The following is a 14,393-nucleotide window of genomic DNA, read 5'->3' on the forward strand; positions in this document are numbered from 1 at the left end:
TATTTTAGAGCTTCAAAGAGGACTGCATTTCTCAGTTTGATAAATCCAAATTTACTGATATTTTTCCTTTTATGGAACGTGATTTTGGAGCTGTATCTTTGTTGCATTTTAAAAGAAATTATTTTCTCCTGTAAGTCTGACACCTCTCTCTTCTGCCATCCCCAATTCTTAATCTAAATATGTCTAAATCAAAGCAAAGGATAGTTGTAGCCACTGGAATTAAGTCACAATTACATCTTGGCAATATCTGTAACTTTCCTCTTTATGTAAAACAAAATCTCGGTCCTACAGTGATAGGTTTTTAATTACTCTATAAAATCAGACTATGTTAACTATCTGATATCAACTGATGGCAATCTTGTTCCTGTACTGAAACCACTAAGTCCTTGCAGTCATCAAGACATAAAGAACATAAAATCCACCTTTGAGCAAATATAGCCCTTGTCAGAGAGGAGGAAAAATACCAGGGTTAATAAAATCAATTAATTCGGGCTAAAGAACTACTAACAAGACCCTCCAAATGTCATGCTGTTACTATGACAACTTCAAACTGCTTTGAGTACATGTGATACGATTGTAAGATGGAGATAAACGGGTCATCCTGCTTGCTACAAGTTACTGTCACTAGGACCAGACAGAAGAGGATTCCACAGCCACTGGTGCATCTAAAATATCAGATCGTTACCTTTTGGGAGCTGTTGTACTCTTCACTTGGCTTGTGAAAAGAGTAGCAAGTAAATGACTCTCTCAGTCCTGTGATTGTTAGCGCCCCGCCATCTATCTAGCCGGCACATTATTTTTTATAATGAAAGCAAAGTCCAACTCAATCTGAAAGGGAAGGAACCAAAAACACAAAACAAAACAAAACAAAACAAAAACCTCTAATAGCCTCTCATCGCCAAGTACAAATGGGCAAGCACACACTCACTCTGATGCTTAGGGGTTAACAGTGAAGATGAAAAGAAAACATCATTTTCCCCTTAAAATCCCTGCTCTGAGGTACTTAGGCTGATTTACAGTTTACGTAATCTTGATGGCTCAATCAGGAAGTGAAAATTTTAAGTGCGTGTGCTATGGACAGGAGGAATCATGTGACCCACAGCAATGAAAATTATGCCCCAGATAAGTACACTAAGAAAAAATAAAACTTAATAGGAGTTTAAAAATAGGATTTTTTAAAGAAATACCAACCCATGAATATATTATGGCTTTTGAGAAGCAATAATTTGTTTGGAAGCCTTGAAAATAAATCCCCGGGACTGTTTTAAAAATATTACAAGATCAAAGAAGTGCTCAGTGAGAAATTAAAGCTTAATTATCAAAGGAATTGTTTCTCTGAAGATCATATCCACTCAAGGCTTATGTTAAATGCTACTTTTCAATGCTATCTGCAGATCATATGATACATAACATCATTAAATAAAACAGTTGCAGCTACATATAAACACTTTTGCTTTATTTAGCATATAGTGGTATTAATTCCTGCAGCACAAAAACTGCTTAGTTTTATCCAGACTACACACTAAGTTCTACAAATTTCAAAAGGTCATTGTATCATATTTAGCAAATATGTTCTCAAGAAGAAAATGTAAAAGCCCTAGAAATTTTCATTTGAGCTTGTGACAGACCACCCCTGGACAGTCTGAATTATTCTTGTGAGTTATATAAGTTGTGGTGCCGAAACTGGACCATGTACGTTCGTCTACACTAGAAATCAAAAGGTGGGAGATAAAGGTTAAAACACCACAAGTGTAATGGACTGACTGGCTGATAGACAACTTTATATTACAGAAACTACTTAAGATATATTTTGGGCTACTTTTCTAAAACAGAATATATTAATAAAAGTATACTGAAATTAAAAGTTTTGGCCTCTGGCTGTTTTCTCAATGAAATTTCTGTTACTAATATGTTAATAAGTAATAATATATTAATACCAATAATAAAAATTTAACAAATATTTGTAACTTCTAGTCATTACTGTTATCACTTTAATGCATGTTTCAAAGTAGTGTTCATAGTTTTATTTTAGCCTTTTAAAAAAAATTATAACAGCTCTGGGCAAGTGACAGGGTAAGGTCAGGGAAATGAATCCATTCTGAATTTTCTTGATTATTAGTTCATCTTCCTTTAATTCTTAAACACAAGCAGTGGCTGGAGCAAAGAAATTATCAGCATATACAGTAATCTTACAGAGAACAATGTTACAGTAGATCAAGAAAAGTCAGGGAATAAGGAGCATAGATTCTTCCAAGGTGGGGTATTAAATAACATCTGTCATCATCTTACTAAACTTGGTATCATACTTGCTGACCTCATTAAAGAAAGATGAACTGGTCATCAAGAAACATCCTAATAATCACCACAAACCTAGCTCTGCCACTTGCCTAGACTTTAATTCAGAATGGTTCTGAAAGAGTATTCTTATCAACTCCCTCATTCCTTGAGTCAGGAAACTGCCAAAGTTAGGAGATTCTGCTGTGTTACATAGATAGTTGACTGATAGCTGAAACCAGACTCAAGATTTCTCAATTTCTGGGCTGGTGTTCTTTTCACCAAGTGCTGCCTTACAACTTGGATCTGAGATTCAAGTAATTACCAATGAGCCAAGCCCTGGATACTTCTCTCTCATTAATAACTGAAGTGGGGTCAAGACAGAAAGCTTCACTCTGGCCCACTCTCGCCTAGTCCCCAGCTTTTACAGGCCCACGGACCCTCCTTCCTGTCTTTACCTCCTGGTCCATGCTGAGCATCATGGCCAGGAGGAGCAGGGCAAGTTCTGGGCAAGGGAGAGCTTGTTCAACTGTGAGGGTTCCAGTCCCTCTGCCTGGCTCCCTCACGCAGCCACCTCATTTTCCCCAATGGAACAACCAAGGCACTAAAATAAGGAAGAGCACGTATTTTAGTTCACACTACAGCTGTATAGGAAATACGGATAAACACAAGAACCAAATAATATTAAAAAAATTACCACTTCATAATATTCACCAAAACTAATTCTGAGAGTAAGAAGTTAAATGTAAACTGGGCATACTGATGCATGCCTGTAATCCAAGCAGCTGGGAAGGCTGAGGCAGGAGGATCAAGTTCAAAGCCAGCCTCAGCAACTTAGTGAGACGCGGTCTTCAAAATAAAAAAAAAAAAAAAAAAAAGGATTAGGGATGTGGCTCAGTGGTTAAGCACCCCTGGGTTCAATACTCAATATTAAAAAAAATAAATAAAAAGTTAAATATAAAAGGACAGAAAGGAAACTATTTAAGTATAAGGAAACATTTCTGAATTTAAATGGGAAAGTTAGACTCAGCTTTATAAACTGCAGTGGAAAAGGCAGCACACGGCAAAGTGAGCTGAGTCACCTACTACAAATGTTAAAATCCAGCAAACACAATCAAAAGGAGAGCAAAAAGTAACATACCTGTAATGGATGATATATAGTCTTTGCAAAGGTAAAATATGCTAACAAAAATTCACACAAAAAGTCAACTAGTGGGAAAAACTTTGAAATACACTAGCAAAAACCAAGATTTTTTTCATCAATCAAATTCACAAAGATGAACACCAGAAAGAGCAAGCCACTGAAGGAAAGAAAGACCACCAAGGCCCAAAACAGCTTTGACTCATGACATATCAATAAATATCACCTAAGGAAACACCCACAGCCACGCAGGGAAATAACAAGAATGTACTTCAACATGAAACTGAGAACAACCTGAACATCCAAAAGTGGAGGGACGTACGGGACAAAATACATCAGAGTAAACCCACATGCTTAAACAGGGGTTTTCCAGGAACACTTAATGATATTGGAAATGCTGGGTATTAAATTGCACATAAATGTGATGTCAATATTATTAGGGAGAGGGAGGGAGGGAAGGAAGAGAAACAGAGAAGGTGCTAAGGAGGGAAGAAGGCCAGGAAGGAAGGAGTGCACAGAAGAAGGAGAGAAGCTAGCTTTGAGATGAGAATGAAAAATAATACATTAAAAAGTTTATGAAGCTGGATGTGGTAATTCCAGTGGCTTGGGAGACTGAGACAGGAGGATTGCGAGTTCAAAGCCAGCTTCAATAACAGCAAATAAATAAATAAATACAGTTTATGAAGGGGCAGAAAAGAGAATTTACATTTTCCATTAACCTTTATAATCTTGAGATGTTTGATATTTCCTATAAGAAACATTCTTTTTATAATTGGAAAAAGGATATGTAAACTAATGAATATCCTATAAATATTTCTCAGCTCCATAAAGTTGTTATTTTTTTTTGTGTGTGTGTGTGACAAGGTATGCTTATATGATATTTAATATGTAAAATTTACATTTAAAAACAGAAGAATATGAATTAAAATATAAACAGTGGTTGCCTTTACGCAGTGCTATTGTGTACATTATTTTTCTATACCTTACAAATTATCTATAATTGTCATGTTGTTTTCATAATAAGAAAAAACCCACAAAATCACAATTATAGGACTGCTAAATGAAGAAGTTTTACTACTCATAGTTAAATTTCAAAATACAGAATATCAGTAGACACAAAAATCTGCCCTACTGCCAATAAATTTTTTTTTCTTCAACTTAGAGGAACCCATGACACACCTTCAGAAAACAGTAGGAACTGGTGGGTGTGTAGGAGGTGGGAACAAATCATATTTCTTAGCTGTCAAACTGTTTTCTCCATGTAGCGGTTCAGTAAGAGTCTTACTGAAACATAAGAATCTTGATAGTAGAAACATTACAGATGCTCTCCAACTTACGATGACTCAATTTACCATTTTTCAACTTTATGATAGTGTGAAAACAAAATGCATTCAGTGGAAACCATTCTTCTTGCATTCTGATCTGTTCCCGGGCGCTGGTGAAGCTGGGCACTGCAGCTCCCTGTCAGTCATGCGATTATGGGAGTACCTCTACTCTCCAGTGCACTGTGTTGCTAAGCTACAATGTTATGCAGTTTAGGGGTAGTAAATGCATTTTTTACTTACAGTACTTTTAGCTTTTGATGGGTGAATCTGGACAGAGCACCAGCATAAATGGAGGAGCATCTGTACTGGGAAAATGGCCCAAAGGTCACAGGCAAAAAGTAGTAAATGGACAAAAGAGAAAGGCAGGAGTCCATGAAAGCAACAGAAATATCAAGAGATTAAGATGCAAAAGTCATTAGATCCAAAAGAATTTGAAGATTGGAACTCACTTTGTACACCCCCACTCATAGTGATACTACTATTCATGGTATCTAAAATGTAGAGCAACCTGAGCGTTCATCAAACACACAACAGATGCTACAAGGATGAACCTTGAAGACCTTATACTAAGGGAAAGAATCCAGTCACAAAAAGACAAATACTGTGTGATTCTAGCACATGTGGTACCCAGTCTAGTCAAATTCATAGAGAAGGAAAGAAGAATGGTGTTTTCTTCTTTCTTCCACGAGGGAATGGAGATTTGTATTTTAATGGATATGGATTTTCAGCTTTGCAAGACGAAAGGAATTCTGGAGATGGACAGTGATGACAGTTGCACAGTAATGCCATTGAACTACACGCTTAAGAATGGTTAAAATGGTAAATTTTATGTTGTGAATTTTACCACTAAAGTTAGAAATAATTTTAAAAGTATATATATATTTTTTTTACATGAAGAAACACTCTAAAAAGTGTGTGTACACGCATGTGCATGTATTTGTATATGTATGTATATATCTGAAAGAAAGAAATCAGAAGTCAAAGTCTTGCAGGAGGTTCCTGATTTGGCACACATGAAAGTTTGAAGAATATCAATGGCACAGGAATCAAAATAGATATCGTTTCTGATGCTTAAATTTTAAAAATGTAATTATAGAAGTCAGCCCAGAAACACAGATCAAAAGTGAAAATAAGAAGGAACACTGTGTTTAACTTGAGAAGACTATACCATGGTTCTCTGTGGTTTTATGAGACCCTCTCATTACAGCCAGCTTGAAAAACTCCCGCAACTTGGAAAGAACCTACAAATCCAAGCAACATCATCAGGAAAAAACAGAAGCACGAGGGAAACTCTGAGTGTCCCGAGAATATAACCTACACCCATGGTACACTATTCTCAAAGAATTAAAGGACTTTGGAACTGGACAAAGGTCCTAGGGTAGAGAGGTTTCAGGATCTAACAAGCAGAGAGGCTGCTCAAGGTTGCTCAGTAACACAAGACTCAGACACACCCTGGAGGATTAGTCATGTTTTGCTGTTTATCTCTTATGTGGGTAACATTTTAAAGGTAAGAAACATAGAATAATTGGAATGTTCTTTCTACAAGTCACTTGGCTTAGTTGATTTTGTTCAAAAAAATGTCTACTGAGTTCACAGGACGTAACTACCCCTCTGAAACTAAGCTAGGTGCTGGATGGTGCCTAAGATACTGCTATTCTCCTGGCAAATGGGCAACTGCAAGTTAAAAGAGGTACAGCGTGCTGTTGCACAAGTAAGAGGGGCTCTAATCTGGTTGATTAGACTGACGACGGAAACCTGTAAGTAGTAATGTTTCAATAATAAGAGCAGTCACGGGGCTGGGGCTGCAGCTCAGTGGCAGAGTGCTTGCCTGGCATATGTGAGGCGCTGGTTCGATCCTCAGCACCACATTAAAAATAAGTAAATAAATAAATAAATAAATAAAGGCATTCTGTCCATCTACAACTATAAAAAAAATTTTTTTAAATAATAAGAGCAGTCATTGTCACCAACTTGGATCAGTTTAGAACTTGTTGAATATGAGGTGCCATGCTAGGTATCATAATGGCATCTAAAAAGAAGCATGGAGCTTAGAATGGACAGAGAGAACCTGCAAAGAGCAATGGGCAGAAAAAGCCAGAGCAGTGGGACAGGGTCATGGAAGACCAGGAGAATGTATCAAACACTGATTATTACAAAGAGGTCATGGAAGATAACCCTAATCTAACAATCTGACAACAGGAAGCACTTTAGGGAGCTTACCAGGTTGGCTAGAGCAGGATCCATTTGGTCACAAGTGTAGAAGCCAGAGGAAAACAGCCCGAGTGTTGGGCAAAAGCACAGAAACGGAGATAGCAAGAGAGATGGTTCTGGGCTGGGGTTGTGGCTCAGAGGTAGAGTGCTTGCCTGGCATGTCTGGGGACCTAGGTTTAATCCTCAGCACCACATGAAAATAAGTAAATAAAATAAAGGTATTCTGTCCATCTACAACTAAGAAATAAAATTTAAAAAAAAGAGAGATGGTTCTTCCCAAAGTGGAGGCCTGGCAGAAGTAAATGGAGAGGTAAATAAAAAACAGGGTGATAATGACAGGTTAAAATATTTAAAAATGGAGAAGATTGGAGGTTGTTTCAGTGCTCAAAGGAAAAAGTCAATGGGGATGACTGGGGTACAGTCAGAGAGGAAAACCTTTGAGAAGGTGAGATTGGAAGCAGATGGGGATGGGGTCCAGAGCCTTGAGATGAGGAAGAACACTCGTCCCACCCCCGGGCCAACACACACGCAAACACAAGAGCAGGCAAGGAAAAACAGGCAGCTGCAGACAAACCATGCCGAGTTGAAGAACCTTAGCGGGTTCATCCTCTGGATCCTCTTTTCTCTGAGGCATAGGAGGAATCGCCCACCGAAAATGAGTGTCAAAGAATGGGTCACATAAGTGGAACTGCTACTAGATGAGAGAGGGCCAGCTGGCACTGATCAGCCTCCACAGACAAGAAGTTACCGTGATGAATAGGTTTCTCCCACATGTCAAATCACAAGTGCCACATCCCATCCTCCATGTGTCTGTGTGGTATTTACCAAACGCTAAGAAAATAAAGAAAAACTCACCTGCGCTGAGCAGGCCTCATGAGAAGTCTCCTCTTCAGTACAGTAAGATCTGGCAAGCCGGCTGTCATCAGGAAATCCATTTTCCTCAGCCTCTCACCTCCTACACAGAACAAAGACAAGGTGTCCAGTGCCGGTGTGCAGAAAGACAACAGTCTTCAGTCAAGCTGGTGTGTATGGGAAACCAAGGCTGCATGATTTCATGGTCCATGCTCGCTGGAACTTCTGGTTTGATCTGAGTTGGGTTTTTGTTTCTGGGGTCATCAACCCTGATACATGTGAAGGCGTAACTACTATGAAGGCCAGACTCGTCCCCCTGCCAGGGCGGTGCAGAGATGTCAAATGGGGAAAGGCCTGTCCTGGCCATGGCCACTTCTCTCAGGCACGGCTCTTATTCCTGCTCCTGCCAGGAAATGCTCGAGAGAGCAGAATTGAGGCCAGGAGCTGAGCACAACGATGCAAGTCCAAACACAGGCTAGGGAAGGCAGCATTTCAAGTGAGTGGATGTTGTATTTTTCCTGAGTGTGGAAAGGCGTGAAATACATCTTTCTTTATAAAATCCTTCTGTAGAGACAGAATTCCTGTAATTAACATAAATCACTCCTGGTATTTTCAAGACATACATCTTGCAAAGAACTCAACAGAAAACCATTTAATTCTATATCCTTTTGGGTGAGAATGGTAATACAACAGTAAAACCAGATCAGTTCAGCCAACTGTGGAGCGCTGCCACAAACAGTGAGATCTCTGAATTGTAGTGTGATTCTTTGGCTTTTCATGAACCTTTTTTAAAAGATTCATTTTCTTGTGTTCTTTTATTATAAAAGTGGGATAGTGGTACCAGCCAACAGGTACATGTACAGTGAAGCAGGCCCGGCTCTCAGTGCTCTGCCTGTTCCAACCGGCCCTGCAGGCAGGTACTCTCCTTCTTCTCCCCACTAACAGAGAAGCACACGGAGGTCATTCCTTTATCTCTGGCCAGCAGCAGAGCACATGTGCCAGCCCAGGCTGTCCAGTCCCAGAGTCTTGTGCTAACCACTTCACCACACCAACATACCACAAAATTACCACTCAAATTCTAAATTTTGGTTGTCAGAAGAGAAAAATCATCATTTACCCTACCTCTGTGCTATCATTATATCTTCAACGTCCTCCAAAGGCCCATGTGTTAAAGGCTGGGCTTCCAGGGTAGTGTTATTAGAAGGCAACTGAACCTGCAGGAGGCGGGGCCTTGTGGGAAAAGTCCTTAAGGGGATGCCCTGAGACAGATTATGGGACTCTAGCCTTTTCTTCTTTCCCTTTACTCCCTAGCTTGTGACATAAGCAGTTGTGTTCTGCCATAGGTTCCCAACATAACATGGTTCTTCATCATGGGCCCAGAAGCAATAAGGCCAACTGATCATTAGTGGGGCCTTCAAAACTGAGAGTCAAAATAAATCTTTTTTCTTTATAATTATCACAAGCATTTGTTACAGTGACAGAAAGTTAACTAACACACTCTTAGAATAATAGTGGTATATTTCTTACTCTCTTAATCCTTTGATTTTCAAATCAAGGCATCTGTTAAAAGAAATAAAATTTTCTTATGTTCAAATTAAAAAACTGTACTATATTTAAGTAAGTAAAACTATACACAAAAACTTTTCCAAGTAGAAATTCTACCCTTAGAAAAGGCTTGTTTAAAGTCAGATCTGCTTTTGTATATAATATGTCATTAAAACAATTTTTTTTCCTCACAAGCTTCTTTACATTAGGAAAAACGTATTTTCTAAGTGTCCTGGTTTTGTTCTGGGCACATTTACTTAGAATGAATTCAAAATCATTCATTTTTCAAAGCTGTATATATCCAATTTTTCCAATATGAAAAATAAAGTTAAAATATTTAGTTTTCCTTGAAGTTGCCTGCAAGCTCAGGCTGGACCTTAGTTTTTATGATAGGTTTCTGTGCAGATAAGAACAACATCATATCTAACATGGGAATGCTGGAACTTCTGGGGGCCTCAGCACGGTTAGCTTCAGAAAACAAGCAAAATAATGTCTTCCGCCACACCCAGCTTCTGTCAGTAACGTTAGACACAAATATTCCATGATACACAAGTAGAAGACTATGCCAGTCACTTGAGGCTTATTAAGGCTGGCCTACGTGAACTGTTATTTCCTAGACTTTCCACATGTTCAGACCTGTGATCTATACATTTTTTCAGTTCCTCTGAAATAGACCAATGTACATGGACAACCGATTTTCAACAAAGGTGCCAAAGCAATTCGATGAGGAAAGTGAAGTTCCTTAAACAAATCAACTGAGAAAGTATATGAAAAAAAAAAAACAAACAAACCCTGACCTCTACCTAACAAATTAACTGGTGACGGATCACTACCAAAACATAAAGGCTAAACTGTAACTATTTTAAGAGAAAGCACAGAATAGCTTCACAAACTTGGAGAAAATAAACAGTATTTGGTTAACAAAGAATACTCAAAGAAAATTTAAAAATTTTTAATTAAGTTACTATGATAGTAACTCAAACCTGTTCACCAAAAAAAGTCACTTAAAGAAAAGGTAGGCTTCAGACTGGGAAAATATATTTGCATGAAAATTTCTGACAAAATAATTTTATCCATAATACGTACACAAAGACTCCTACCAATCAATAAGATTTTTTTTTTTTTTTTTGGTGGCACTGAGGCTTGAACCTAAGGCCTCATGCATGCTAGGCAAACACTTTACCAGTAAGCTACATCCTCAGGCCTAATTAGAATTAAGAAGAAAACAATGCAATTTGAATGTAGACAAAAAAAAAAAAAAAAAAAAACAAGCAAAAGATTTAGATAGACACATCAAAAAATATATGTAAATATGGTCAATGACTACATGCTATTAAGCAAATGCAAACTAAAAAAAAAAAAAACACAGAATGGAGATGCTATTGCATCTCTAGTGGAATGACCTAAATTAGAAAAACCATTATGCAAATGCTTATAAAAACTGGAGCACCTAGAACCCACATGCATAGCATCTTACTCATTGCTTATTGCATGTAAAATGGTACAATTGCTTTGGGAAATGACTTAAAGATTTCTTATAAAGGTAAACATACAATTACTATTAGCAATTAAACCTAACCTAAATCTAAAAAGGAATGTGGGTAAAGAGAACTTGTTGATAGCAGCTTAATGTTTATAACAGCCAAGAAATTTAAAAAAAAAATCTGAATGCTGGTCAACAAGAGAAAGGATTAACAAATTAGATCTATCAACTCAGAGGAATATTTGGCAATAAAGGAAGAATGAACTGACCTTAAAGGTGATACTGGCCCCCACCTCTCTCTACCCTGAGGTGATAAGCTTTCTCTATCATGCACTTCTAACCATGACATGCTGCTTTTCCATAGGCCCAAAAAGCCAACGTGTCAACATATCTCTAAGACTGATGAGTCACAATAAACCTCTCATCCTTCTAAGTTGACTCTCTCAAATATTTTGTCACAGTAACTGAAAGCTGACTAATACACCTGGCTAAAAAGTATTTCAGATTTAATTGCTTTGATATACTTCTAATAAATCAACTAGTCAAAGAACTTCTCATTTCAAGATGGTGATCAGGGCATATGGAAGACTCCATTACAGTTGTAAAAAGGTATATCAATCCACCACAATAAAAAAAAATATCAGGGGCAAAGGAGCTTTCCATAAATATCTGGATATCGGAAAGATGAGGGAGGAGCACTGCCTGATGAGATAAGCAGAGGCAGTTCACACTGGTGGGCTTTCCCAGATGTACTGCTGCTGTGGAGGCAGACCAGTGACTGTATTCAGGAGAATCCCAATGAGGTCCAAAGAAAACAAATACAAAACAGGACAGAAGAGACAAGGAGGATAGAAAAGAGATTAATTGAAAATATATAAGCCATTATTCCTTCCATGCCCATTTCCTGTGCTTATAAGAAAAGACTTAGGTTTACATGTCTCCAGGCAAAAAATAAAAATAAAAAAAGGCAGATGATTCTCTAAGGAAGCTAGATAAATGTCTGGTGAGGACTGAACAGTGAGTGTGGTTATGAGAGCCCCCAAATCAAGCTCTCTTCACTCTGACAACTGCTAAGTGCCAGGGCTCTGGAGGCCCCGTACCACCAGGGCAAAGCCTGCTCAGGACAAGAGGCACCCCAGACACACAGATTCAAGTCAGCCACAACATCACTTCATTTTTAATGTGAATGAACAACCAAAGACAAATATAGATTTAGAAAGCCTGTGATATGGAAGAGAAAACTCAAATAAACACAAAAAGACCTTGGAAGACATAGAAAATCCAAGGGAGCAATTTTTTTTCTTTTTTTTCTTTTTAAACTCAAGCAACTTTTAGGATTTGCCTAGCATGCACAAGGCCCTGGGTCCAATCCCTAGCACTGCAAAACAAAACAACAAACCAACAACAAACAAAAACTTTTATTAGTAACCCTAAAAACATCTAAGAGGCAATCATTACATCCACTCAACAATGACGACAACAGAAACAATCCAAGAAAAAGACCTAAGAGCGAGCTGTGAAATTAGAAATAAGAGCCCCCAAAAAACAAGCACTTAGGGAGCCCTCTGTGCATGTGCTCGGGTTCCCTAATCTCACAGCTATAATTCTGATTAATAATTCTACCTGACAGACAGTACCTTACCTAAGATGTACTGTTCTATACCACTGTCAGAAATCTGAAATGGCACGTGCAGAATGTGTCTGTGGCAAGAGCAGTGGCACAATGCCCCACTGCTAAGAAAACCAGAGTCTATTTTTACCTTTTCTGCTAGCTTACAGCATGCCATGTAAACTTCCCTTAACACCCGTTTTCACTTTGCCTTTAGAGAGAAGGTAACTAAAGGTCATGTTTTCAAAGTGATACATGAAGACTCCCATAAAGAAGAAGTAATGGGCAAAGTCTAAAACAGCTTAAGGGGAAGACTTCCAAATGCTAACCCATATCAGTGGGCTAGTAATGGACATTTGTGAAATCTTCCCTGCAGAGTTTCACGAAGAAGATAAATATTCCTTCCATCTGGATGGTTTGCATACTGTCCTTCTTCAAGTAGAGAGAGGGACTGGATCACTGATTTGAAATGCTCCTAGTCCCAAAGCCCCTTTGTATAACATAAAATCCTGTCATGTCCCATTTACTACTCTAAAATAAAATTCAATGATAATATTAACAAGTGGACACAGCTTTTAAAACATCAATACCCTAGATGTAAGGTAAACTAGGAGAAACTAAAAGAAAAGCAATTTATAATATAAACAACACTTCCCATTTCATATGTAAACAATTTTCAGGTCTAATTAACTACATATTAATATAGATGTTTCTTAACTTTCTTGAATTTCAGGGAAGCTTTTCATATTAGAAGTATAGGGGGGAAAGAGGTGAGATATAGGTGGACAACAGAATGAAAATGAGTATACTCTTTTGTGTTATTTTTTGTGGTGCTGGGGATTGAACCCAGGACCTCGTGCATGCTAGGCAAGCACTCTACCAACTGAGCTATATCCCCAGCCTGACTGTACACTTTAAAGCATGCAAAGTTGTGTTTCATGTAAAAATGGAGTAAAATATAGGCTTAAAAAATGATAAACTATTTTTCACTGATTATACAACAGGACAAATGAAACTCACACAGAATGATACAGGGCAATTCTTTGTATCCTTTGCGCTGCAGGACATGTAACATCTCTGGCTCCCTCCCCTTCAACAGCCATGATTTTATGACCAGAACACCCTCACATGTTTCCACCACGTCCTCCTGGGGAGGCACTGTGCCCTTGAGAAGCCCTGGCTACAGGGCATTGGAGTTTGCTCCCAGCCTTCCTACCCAATCAGACTGAGCATCAAATCTGAAGGACAAGTCAGTAACACACTTGAGAAACAAGTTAATTTAACATGGAAAATGTCTATGAGGAAGTTCATTTGTTTTAGATTCACCTCAATAACTGTCACCATACTCAACACTATTTCTTCTGTTGAATTAAGGATGATTAGTGATACCACGCAGAATATAGAGCAGAAAGTTCCAGCTTTCTGACTTTTATTTAGATAGGGTAAAGTTGCTCCAGTTGGAAAATTGTTAACATCCAAATCTGGTTAATTAATGACAAAAAGGGAGTTTTTCATAGAATTCTACAATGCTCATTTCCTCCAAACAAGACTTAGTGCATTCTTTCACATGTGGTCATTACAGGAAGGGGGGAGCAGTTTACTGTAAATGCCTTCTGATGCAATTCCACCATCTCTTTCAAAGGCAGGATTCATCCAAGTAAGGCTTAGTCACGTCTTCAAGAAAAATGCCACTGCACTGAATGTACACAGACTAAACCACATGCCTAAGGAGAAAGATGAGCTGATTCCAGGATTAGAAAACAAACTGAGAGAGGGGTGGTGTGTGTGTGGGTGGGATTTGGGGGTCAATCACATAGCTTCACATCAGAATGAATTATGTGGTATGTCCAAAAATTTGGCCTTCAACTCAGGAAAAAGTCTGACAGATGTGTTACAATCATTGTTTCACAAATCATATACAAACAGATTTCCTCTTTGCCTAGCTTTTAGAGC

At 38.3% G+C, this 14,393-nt stretch overlaps 1 long non-coding RNA gene across 1 annotated transcript in view; it reads right to left on the bottom strand.

The window, feature by feature from the left end:
- LOC308643213 overlaps positions 1–14,393 on the bottom strand; it is a 155,675-nt gene that overhangs the window by 26,350 nt on the left and 114,932 nt on the right. The window contains exon 5 of the long non-coding RNA XR_014020730.1: positions 7,807–7,906. This is a non-coding gene — a long non-coding RNA (uncharacterized lncRNA). The remainder of the gene's footprint in view (positions 1–7,806; positions 7,907–14,393) is intronic.

The sequence above is a fragment of the Spermophilus citellus genome (genome assembly GCF_964194105.1).
Source record: "Spermophilus citellus genome assembly, chromosome: 3".
Taxonomy (NCBI): Eukaryota; Metazoa; Chordata; class Mammalia; order Rodentia; family Sciuridae; genus Spermophilus; species Spermophilus citellus.